Here is a 10,576-nt window from a genome sequence, read left to right as displayed (position 1 = left end):
TGGTTATCTGGGTGTAAAACCGGCGCACCTTCTCAGGCAGATGTTGACCGTCCAGACCCCCAAGAAGTTTTAGTTAGCAAAGAAGCCTGCTTACAGTTTTATAGATTATGTCTTTTTGGGGCTGCGATTGCCCCCTTCTGGCTCTGGCTGCCTGTCACCGGAGGGGGAAGGTCTTCAGCCGGCTATCTCTGTTCAGTCCTTTGTTCCGTGTGCTGGCCTGGCGGTGTCTTAGGTTAGGGCTGGCTTTTCGCGTGGTAGATATCCCACAGTCTGGTTTGCTAGCCCAAATTATTTCACTCAGATAGCGCTCAGGGTATTCATGCCAGATTCTTACTCTAAGCGATGCAGCCCGCGCCGTGCCTCCCTGCCCAGCCCCCGCTTGCTAATGCCGTGTACAGGCATCTGCGCTGATTCTCCGCTGGGGGAGTTACCATAGGGCTCGCAGTCTGCGAGTTTTAATTGTTTATTTATTTTTTCTCCCTGTTATGTTGCCCTCTGTGCTTCCAAAGCTTGGCACAGATTCAGCAGTGAGAAGGTTTCCTGGTGTTTGGAAACTTCTCTCTTTTTAAGACTCCCTTCCCGGGACGGAACTCCGTCCCTCCCTCTTTTGTCTCTTTTTTTGTCTTTTATATTTTTTCCTACCTCCTTTCAAAGAGTTGGGTTGCTTTTCTGGGTGCCTGATGTCCTCTGCCGGCATTCAGAAGTTGTTTTGTGGAATTTACTTGACGTTTAAATTCTCTTTTGATGAATTTGTGGGGAAGAAAGTGTTCTCCGCGTCCTACTCCACTGCCATCTTGGCTCCGCCCCTAATTTATTTATTTTAATTGGAGGCTAATTACTTTACAATATTGTATTGCTTTTGCCATACATTGACATGAATCCTCCATAGGTGTACATGTGTTCCCCATCTTGAAACCCCTCCTACCTCCCAACCCCATATCATCCCTCTGGGTCATCCCAGTGCACCAGCCCCGAGCATCCAGTATCATGCATTGAACTTGGACTGGCGATTTGTTTCACATACAATATACATGTATCATTGACATTCTCCCAAATCATCCCAGCCTCTCCCTCTCCCACAAACTCCAAAAGACAGTTCCATACATCTGTGTCTCTTTTGCTGTCTCACATACAGGGTTATCGTTACCATCTTTCTAAATTCCATATATATGTGTTTACTTCAGTTCAGTTCCGTTCAGTCGCTCAGTGGTGTCCGACTCTTTGCGACCTCATGAATCTCAGCACGCCAGGCCCCACTGTCCATCACCAATTCCCGGGGTTCACCCAGACTCAGGTCCATTGAGTCAGTGATGCCATCCAGCCATCTCATCCTCTGTCGTCCCCTTCTCCTCCTGCTCCAATGCCTCCCAGCATCAGAGTCTTTTCCAATGAGTCAACTCTTCGCATAAGGTGGCCAAAGCACTGGAGTTTCAGCTTTAGCATTATTCGTTCCAAAGAAATCCCAGAGCTGATCTCCTTCAGAATGGACTGGTTGGATCTCCTTGCAGTCCAAGGGACTCTCAAGAGTCTTCTCCAACACCACAGTTCAAAAGCATCAATTCTTCAGCTCTCAGCCTTCTTCACAGTCCAAGTCTCACATCCATTCATGACCACAGGAAAAACCATAGCCTTGACTAGACAGACTTTTGTTGGCAAAATAATGTCTCTGCTTTTGAATTTCCTTTCTAGGTTGTTCATAACTTTCCTTCCAAGGAGTAAGTGTCTTTTAATTTCATGGCTGCAGTCACCATCTGCAGTGATTTTAGAGCCCAGAAAAATAAAGTCTGACACTGATTCCACTGTTCCCCCATCTATTTCCCATGAAGCGATGGGACTGGATGCCATGATCTCCGTTTTCTGAATGTTGAGCTGTAAGCCAACTTTTTCACTCTCCAATTTCACTTTCATCAAGAGGCTTTTGAGTTCCTCTTCACTTTCTGCCATAAGGCTGGAGTCATCTGCATATCTGAGGTTATTGATATTTCTCCCGGCAAACTTGATTCCAGCTTGTGTTTCTTCCAGCCCAGCATTTCTCATGATGTACTCTGCATAGATGTTAAATAAGCAGGGTGACAATATACAGCCTTGACATACTCCTTTTCCTATTTGGAACCAGTGTGTTGTTCCATGTCCAGTTCTAACTGTTGCTTCCTGAACTGCGTACAAATTTCTCAAGAGGCAGATCAGGTGGTCTGGTATTGCCATCTCTTTCAGAATTTTCCACAGTTTATTGTGAGCCACACAGTCAAAGGCTTTGGCATAGTTAATAAAGCAGAACCAGATGTTTTTCTGGAACTCTCTTGCTTTTTCCATGATCCAGCAGATGTTGGCACTTTGATCTCTGATTCCTCTGCCTTTTCTAAAACCAGTTTGAACATCAGGAAGTTCACGGTTCACATATTGCTGAAGCCTGGCTTGGAGAATTTTGAGCATTGCTTTCTTAGTGTGTGAGATGAGTGCAATTGTGTGGTAGTTTGAGCATTCTTTGGCATTGCCTTTCTTTGGGATCAGAATGAAAACTGACCTTTTCCAGGCCTGTGGCCACTGCTGAGATTTCCAAATTTGCTGTCATATTTAGTGCAGGACTTCCACAGCATCATCTTTCAGGATTTGAAATAGCGCAAGTGGAATTCCATCACCGCCCCTAGCTTTGTTTGTAGTGATGCTTTCTAAGGCCCACTTGACTTCACATTCCAGGATGTCTGGCTCTAGGTCAGTGATCACACCATCGTGATTATCTGGGTCATGAAGATCTTTTTTGTACAGTTCTTCTGTGTATTCTTGACACATCTTCTTAATATCCTCTGCTTCTGTTAGGTCCATACAATTTCTGTCCTTTATCGAGCCCATCTTTGCATGAAATGTTCCCTTGATATCTCTAATTTTCTTGAAGAGATCTCTTGTCTTTCCCATTCTGTTGTTTTCCTCTGTTTCTTTGCATTGACTGCTGAGGAAGGTTTCTTATCTCTTCTTGCTATTCTTTGGAACTCTGTATTCCGATGCTTATATCTTTCCTTTTCTCCTTTGATTTTCACTTCTCTTCTTTTCACAGCTATTTTTAAGGCCTCCTCAGACAGCCATTTTGCTTTTTTGCATTTCTTTTCCATGGGGATGGTCTTGATCCCTGCCTCCTGTACAATGTCACGAACCTCATTCCATAGTTCATCAGGCACTCTATCTATCAGATCTAGGCCCTTAAATCTATTTCTCATTTCCACTGTATAATCATAAGGGATTTGATTTAGGTCATACCTGAATGGTCTAGTGGTTTTCCCTACTTTCTTCATTTTCAGTCTGAATTTGGCAATAAGGAGTTCATAATCTGAGCCAGAGTCTGCTCCTGGTCTTGTTTATGTTGACTGTATAGAGCTTCTCCATCTTTGGCTGCAAAGAATATAATCAATCTGATTTCAGTGTTGACCATCTGGTGATCTCCATGTGTAGAGTCTTCTCTTGTGTTGTTGGGAGAGGGTGTTTGTTATGATCAGTGCATTTTCTTGGCAAAACTCTATTAATCTTTGCCTTGCTCCATTTCAAATTCCAAGGCCAAATTTGCCAGTTACTCCAGGTGTTTATTGACTTCCTACTTTTGCCTTCCAGTCCCCTATAATGAAAATGACATCTTTTTTGGGTGTTAGTTCTAAAAGGTCTTGTAGGTCTTCATAGAACTGTTCAACTTCAGCTTCTTCAGCATTACTCATTGGGGCATAGACTTGGATTACTGTGATATTGAATGGTTTGCCTTGGAAACGAACAGAGATCATTCTGTCATTTTTGAGATTGCATCCAAGTACTGCATTTTGGACTCTTCTGTTGACCATGATGGCTACTCCATTTCTTCTGAGGGATTCCTGCCTGCAGTAGTAGATATAATGGTCATCTGAGTTAAATTCACCCATTCCAGTCCATTTTAGTTCGCTGATTCCTAGAATGTCAACATTCATGCTTGCCATCACTTGTTTGACCACGTCCAATTTGCCTTGATTCATGGACCTGACATTCCAGGTTCCTATGCAATATTGCTCTTTACAGCATCGAACCTTGCTTCTATCACCAGTCATATCCACAACTGGGTATTGTTTTTACTTTGGCTCCATCCTTTCATTGTTTCTGGAGTTATTTCTCCACTGATCTCCAGTAGCATATTGGGCACCTACTGACATGGGGAGTTCCTCTTTCAGTATCCTTTCATTTTGCTTTTTCATACTGTTCATGGGGTTCTCAAGGCAAGAATACTGAAGTGGTTTGCCATTCCCTTCTCCAGTGCACGACATTCTGTCAGATCTCTCCACCATGACCCGCTCATCTTGGCTTGCCCCACGGGCAAGGATTAGTTTCATTGAGTTAGACAAGGCTGTGGTCCTAGTGTGATTAGATTGACTAGGTTTCTGTGTGTATGGTTTCAGTGTGTCTGCCCTGTGATTCCCTCTTGCAACACCTACCATCTTACTTGGGTTTCTCTTACTTTGGGCGTGGGGTATCTCTTCACGGCTTCTCCAGCAAAGCGCAGCCCCTGCTCCTTACCTTGGATGAGGGGTATCTCCTCACTGCCTCCCTTCCTGACTTTCAACGCGGGATAGCTCCTCTAGGCCCTCCTGCGCCCACGCAGCCACAGATCCTTGGACGTGGGGTTGGTCCTCCCGGCTGCTGCCCCTGGCCTCAGGCATGGGGTTGGTCCTCCTGGCCGCCGCCCCTGGCCTCGGGCACCGGGGCATGGGGTAGCTCCTCCCGGCTGCCGCCCCTAACCTCAGACATGAGATAACTCCTCTCGTCGCTGCCCCTGACCTCAGACATGGGGTAGCTCTTCTTGGGCATGCTTAGTGCGGTGGTCGTCGCAGCCACCTGCGCTTAGTGCGCCGGTCAGTATATATGTGTTAGTATACTGTATTGGTGTTTTTCTTTCTGGCTTACTTCGCCCTGTACAGTAGGCTCCAGTTTCATCCACCTCATTAGAACTGATTCAAATGTATTCTCTTTAATGGTTGAGTAATACTCCATTGTGTATACGTATCACAGCTTTCTTATCCATTCATCTGCTGATGGACATCTAGGTTGCTTCCATGGCCTGGCTACTATAAACAGTGCTGCAATGAACATTGGAGTGTCCATGTCCCTTTCAATTCTGATTTCCTCAGTGTGTATGCCCAGCAGTGGGATTGCGGGGTTATACGGCAGTTTTATTTCCAGGTTTTTAAGGAATCTCCACATTGTTCTCCAAAGTGTCTGTATCAGTGTGCATTCCCACCAACAGTGAAAACGGTTCCCTTTTCTTTCTCCACACCCTCTCCAGCATTTATTGCTTGTAGACTTTTGGATACCCCGCTCCAATACTCTTGCCTGGAAAATCACATGGATGGGGGAGCCTGGTTGGCTACAGTCCATGGGGTCGCTAAGAGTCGAACACGACTGAGAGATTTCACTTTCACTTTTCATTTTCATGTATTGGAAAAGGAAACGGCAACCCACTCCAGTGTTCTTGCCTGGAGAATCCCAGGGACGGGGGAGCCTGGTGGGCTGCCATCTATGGGGTTGCACAGAGTTGGACACGACTGAAGCGACTTAGTAGCAGCAGCAGCAGCAGCAGACTTTTGGATAGAAGCCATTCTGACTGGCATGAAATGGTACCTCATTGTGGTTTTAATTAGCATTTCTCTGATAATGAGTGATGTTGAGTATCTTTTCATGTGTTTGTTAGCCATCTGTATGTCTTCTTTGGAGAAATGTCTATTTAGCTCTTTGGCCCATTTTTTGATTGGGTCGTTTATGTTTCTGGAATTGAGCTGCAGGAGTTGCTTGTATATTTTTGAGATTAATTCTTTGTCACTTGCTTCATTTGCTATTATTTTCTGCCATTCTGAAGGCTGTCTTTTCACCTTGCTTATAGTATCCTTTGTTGTGCAGAAGCTTTTAATTTTAATTAGGTCCCATTTTTTTATTTTTGCTTTTATTTCCAACATTCTGGGAGGTGGGTCATAAAGGATCCTGCTGTAATGTATGTCAGAGAGTGTTTTGCCTATGTTCTCCTCTAGAAGTTTTTTTTTTTTTTTTTTTAACTTTACAATATTGTATTGGTTTTGCCATACATCAACATGAATCTGCCACGGGTGTACACGTGTTCTTATTTTCTGGTCCTACATTTAGATCTTTAATCCATTTCGAGTTTACTTTTGTGTATGATGTTAGAAAGTGTTGTAGTTTCATTCTTTTACTAGTGGTTGACCAGTTTTCCCAGCACTACTTGTTAAAGAGATTGTCTTTTCTCCATTGTATATTCTTGCCTCCTTTGTCAAAGATAAGGTGTCCATAGGTGCGTGGATTTATCTCTGGGCTTTCTGTTTTGTTCCATTCATCTATATTTCTGTCTTTGTGCCAGTACCATACTGTCTTGATGACTGTGGCTTTGTAGTAGAGCCTGAAGGCAGGCATGTTGATTCCTCCAGTTCCATTCTTCTTTCCCAAGATTGCTTTGGCTATTCGAGGTTTTTGTATTTCCATACAAATCATGAAATTATTTGTTCTAGCTCTGTGAAGAATACCGTTGGTAGCTTGACCAGGATTGCATTGAATCTATAGATTGCTTTGGGTAGTATACTCATTTTCACTATATTGATTCTTCCAACCCATGAACATGGTATATTTCTCCATCTATTAGTATTCTCTTTGATTTCTTTCACCAGTGATTTATAGTTTTCTATATATAGGTCTTTAGTTTCTTTAGGTAGATATATTCCTAAGTATTTTATTCTTTTCATTGCAATGGTGAATGGAATTGTTACCTTAGTTTCTCTTTCTGTTTTCTCATTATTAGTGTATAGGAATGCAAGGGATTTCTGCGTGTTGATTTTATATCCTGCAACTTTACTGTATTCATTGATTAGCTCTAGCAATTTTCTGGTGGAGTCTTGAGGGTTTTCTATGTAGAGGATCATGTCATCTGCAAACAGTGAGATTTTTACCTCTTTTCCAATTTGGATTCCTTTTATTTCTTTCTCTGCTCTGATTGCTGTGGCCAAAACTTCCAAAAGTATGTTGAATAGTAGTGGTCAGAGTGGCACCCTTGTCTTGTTCCTGACTTTAGGGGAAATGCTTTCAATTTTTCACCATTGAGGATAATGTTTGCTGTGGGTTTGTCATATATAGCTTTTATTATGTTGAGGTATGTTCCTTCTATTCCTGCCTTCTGGAGAGTTTTTATCATAAATGGATGTTGAATTTTGTCAAAGGCTTTCTCTGCATCTATTGAATTAATCATATGGCTTTTATTTTTCAATGTGTTAATGTGGTGTATTACATTGATTGATTTGCAGATATTGAAGAATCCTTGCATCCCTTGGATAAAGCCCATTTGGTCATGGCGTATGACCTTTTAAATGTGTTGTTGGATTCTGATTGCTAGAATTTTGTTAAGGATTTTTGCATCTATGTTCATCAGTTATATTGGCCTGTAGGCTTCTTTTATTGTGGCATCTTTGTCAGGTTTTGGTTTTAGGATGATGGTGCCCTCATAGAATGAGTTTGGAATTCCTCTGCAATTTGAGTAGGATGGGTGTTAGCTCTTCTGTAAATTCTTGGTAGAATTCAGCTGTGAAGCCGTCTGGACCTGGGCTTTTGTTTGCTGGAAGATTTCTGATTACAGTTTCAATTTCTGTGCTTGTGATGGGTCTGTTAAGATTTTCTATTTCTTCCTGGTTCAGTTTTGGAAAATTGTACTTTTTTAAGAATTTGTCCATTTCTTCCACATTGTCTATTTTATTGACATATAATTGCTGATAGTGGTTTCTTATGATCCTTTGTATTTTTGTGTTGTCTGTTGTGATCTCTCCATTTTCATTTCTAATTTTATGGATTTGATTTTTCTCCCTGTTTTTTCTTGATGAGTGTGGCTAATGGTTTGTCAATTTTATTTATCCTTTCAAAGAACCAGCTTTTGGCTTTGTTGATTTTTGCTATGGTCTCTTTTGTTTCTTTTGCATTTATTTCTGCCCTAATTTTTAAGATTTCTTTCCTTCTACTAACTCTAGGGTTCTTCATTTCTTTCTTTTCTAGTTGCTTTAGGTGTAGAGTTAGATTATTTATTTGACTTTTTTCTTGTTTCTTGAGGTATGCCTGTATTGCTATGAACTTTCCCCTTAGCACTGCTTTTACAGTGTCCCACAGGTTTTGGGTTGTTGTGTTTTCATTTTCATTCGTTTCCATGCATAGTTTGATTTCATTTTTGATTTCTTCTGTGATTTGTTGGTTATTCAGCAGCGTGTTGTTCAGCCTCCATATGTTGGAATTTTTAATAGTTTTTCTCCTGTAATTGAAATCTAATCTTACTGCATTATGGTCAGAAAAGATGCTTGGAAAAATTTCAATTTTTTTGAATTTACCAAGTCTAGATTTATGGCCCAGGATGTGATCTATCCTGGAGAAGATTCCGTGTGTGCTTGAGAAAAAGGTGAAATTCATTGTTTTGGGGTGAAATGTCCTATAGATATCAATTATGTCTAACTGGTCTATTGTATCATTTAAAGTTTGTGTTTCTTAATTTTCTGTTTAGTTGATCTATCCATAGGTGTGAGTGGGGTGTTAAAGTCTCCCACTATTATTGTGTTATTGTTAATCTCCCCTTTCATACTTGTTAGCATTTGTGTTACATATTGCGGTGCTCCTCTGTTGGGTGCATATATATTTATAATTATTATATCTTCTTCTTGGATTGATTATTTGATCATTTTGCAGTGTCCTTCTTTGTCTCTTTTCAAAGTCTTTATGTTAAGTCCATTTTATCTGATATGAGTATTGCTATTCTTGCTTTCTTTTGGTCTCTATTTGTATAGAATATCTTTTTCCAGCCCTTCACTTTCAGTCTGTATGCGTCCCCTGTTTTGAGGTGGGTCCCTTGTAGACAACATATATAGGGGTCTTGTTTTTGCATCCATTCAGCCAGACTTTGTCTTTTGGTTGGGGCATTCAACCCATTTACGTTTAAGGTAATTATTGGTAAGTATGATCCCGTTGCCATTTACTTTATTGTTTTGGGTTCGAGTTTATTCACCCTTTTTGTGTTTCCTGTCTGTTGAATATCCTTTAGCATTTGTTGGAGAGCTGGTTTTGTGGTGATGAATTCTCTCAGCTTTTGCTTGTCTGTAAAGCTTTTGATTTCTCCTTCATATTTGAAATAGATCCTTGCTGGGTACAGTAGTCTGGGCTGTAGGTTATTTTCTTTCATCACTTTAAATATGTCTTGCCATTCCCTCCTGGCCTGAAGAGTTTGTATTGAAAGATCAGCTGTTACCCTTATGGGAGTCCCCTTGTGTGTTATTTGTTGTTTTTCCCTTCCTGCTCTTAATATTTGTTCTTTGTGTTCGGGTGGACAATTTTTTAGGCTCACTTGTTCAGTCTTGCTGTGGGGAGGGAGGAATGCTGCAAACAAATAACACTGGTGTCTGTGGGGAGTGCTTGTAGTGTCTTGGCCACACTGGGTTTGCCCCCATCATGGCATGTGTACTTTCCCAGTCTATACTTGTTAGGCTCTAGGTTGCTATGCTGGGAACTGTCTGACGCCAACCCTGGGTTGCATGCACTTCCCAGGTCTAAGCCACTCGTGTTCAGGTACTCGGGTACTCCACAAAGGCACAGATTTGGTTAGGCCTGCATTTTGTGCCCTTCCCCAGTCCGAGCAGCTCAGGTGACCAGGTGTTTGGTGAACGTGGTCGGTGTGACTTATCACCTGCCCCGTCCCTGCCACTCAGTTTTCTGGGTTTACAACCAGTGCACCTTCTCAGGCAGATGTTGACCATCCAGTATCCCAAGAAATCTTGGTTAGCAGCAAAGCCTGCTTGCAGTTCGGTAGATGATGCCTCTCTGGCGCTGTAATTGCCCCCTTCCGGCTCTGGCTGTCCTTGCCTGCCTGTCTCCGGTGGGGGATGGGCCAGCCTGCAGCCGGCTAGCTCTAGTCAGTCCTTTGTTCTGTGAGCGGTCCTGGCGGTGTCTTAGGTTAGGGCTTTCTGTCTTTTTGTGGGGTAACTATCCCACAGTCTGGTTTGCTATCCCACAGTCTGGTTTGCTATCCCAAGTTAGTTCCCTCAGATTGCCCTCGGGGCATTCAGGGCCAGGTCCTTACTCTAAGCAATGCAGCCCACACCTCCCTGCCCAGCCCCCGCTTACTAGTGAAGGATGCAGGCGTCTGCACTGCTTCTCCCTTGGGAGTTACCATTGGGCACTGGGCATGTAATCTGTGGGTTTTAATTATTTATTTTTCCTCCCGGTTATGTTGCCCTCTGAGGCTTCAAGGCTTGCCAGACTCGCCAGTGAGAGTGTTTCCTGGTGTTTGGAAACTTCTCTCTTTTTTAAGACTCCCTTCCCGGGATGGGCCTCCGTCCCTACCTCTTTGTCTCTCTTTTTATCTTTTCTATTTTTTTCCTATCTCCTTTTGAAGACAATGGGCTGATTTTTCTGGGTGCCTGATGTCCTCTACTGGCATTCAGAAGTTGTTTTGTGGAATTTACTCAGCGTTCAAATGTTATTTTGATGAATTTTTGGGGAGAAAGTGGTCTCCCCGTCCTATTCCCCTGCTATCTTAGGACCGCCT

This window comes from Bubalus bubalis, chromosome X, assembly GCF_019923935.1.
Source record: "Bubalus bubalis isolate 160015118507 breed Murrah chromosome X, NDDB_SH_1, whole genome shotgun sequence".
NCBI classification, from domain to species: Eukaryota; Metazoa; Chordata; class Mammalia; order Artiodactyla; family Bovidae; genus Bubalus; species Bubalus bubalis.
Note: the sequence above shows the minus strand (reverse complement) of the source record.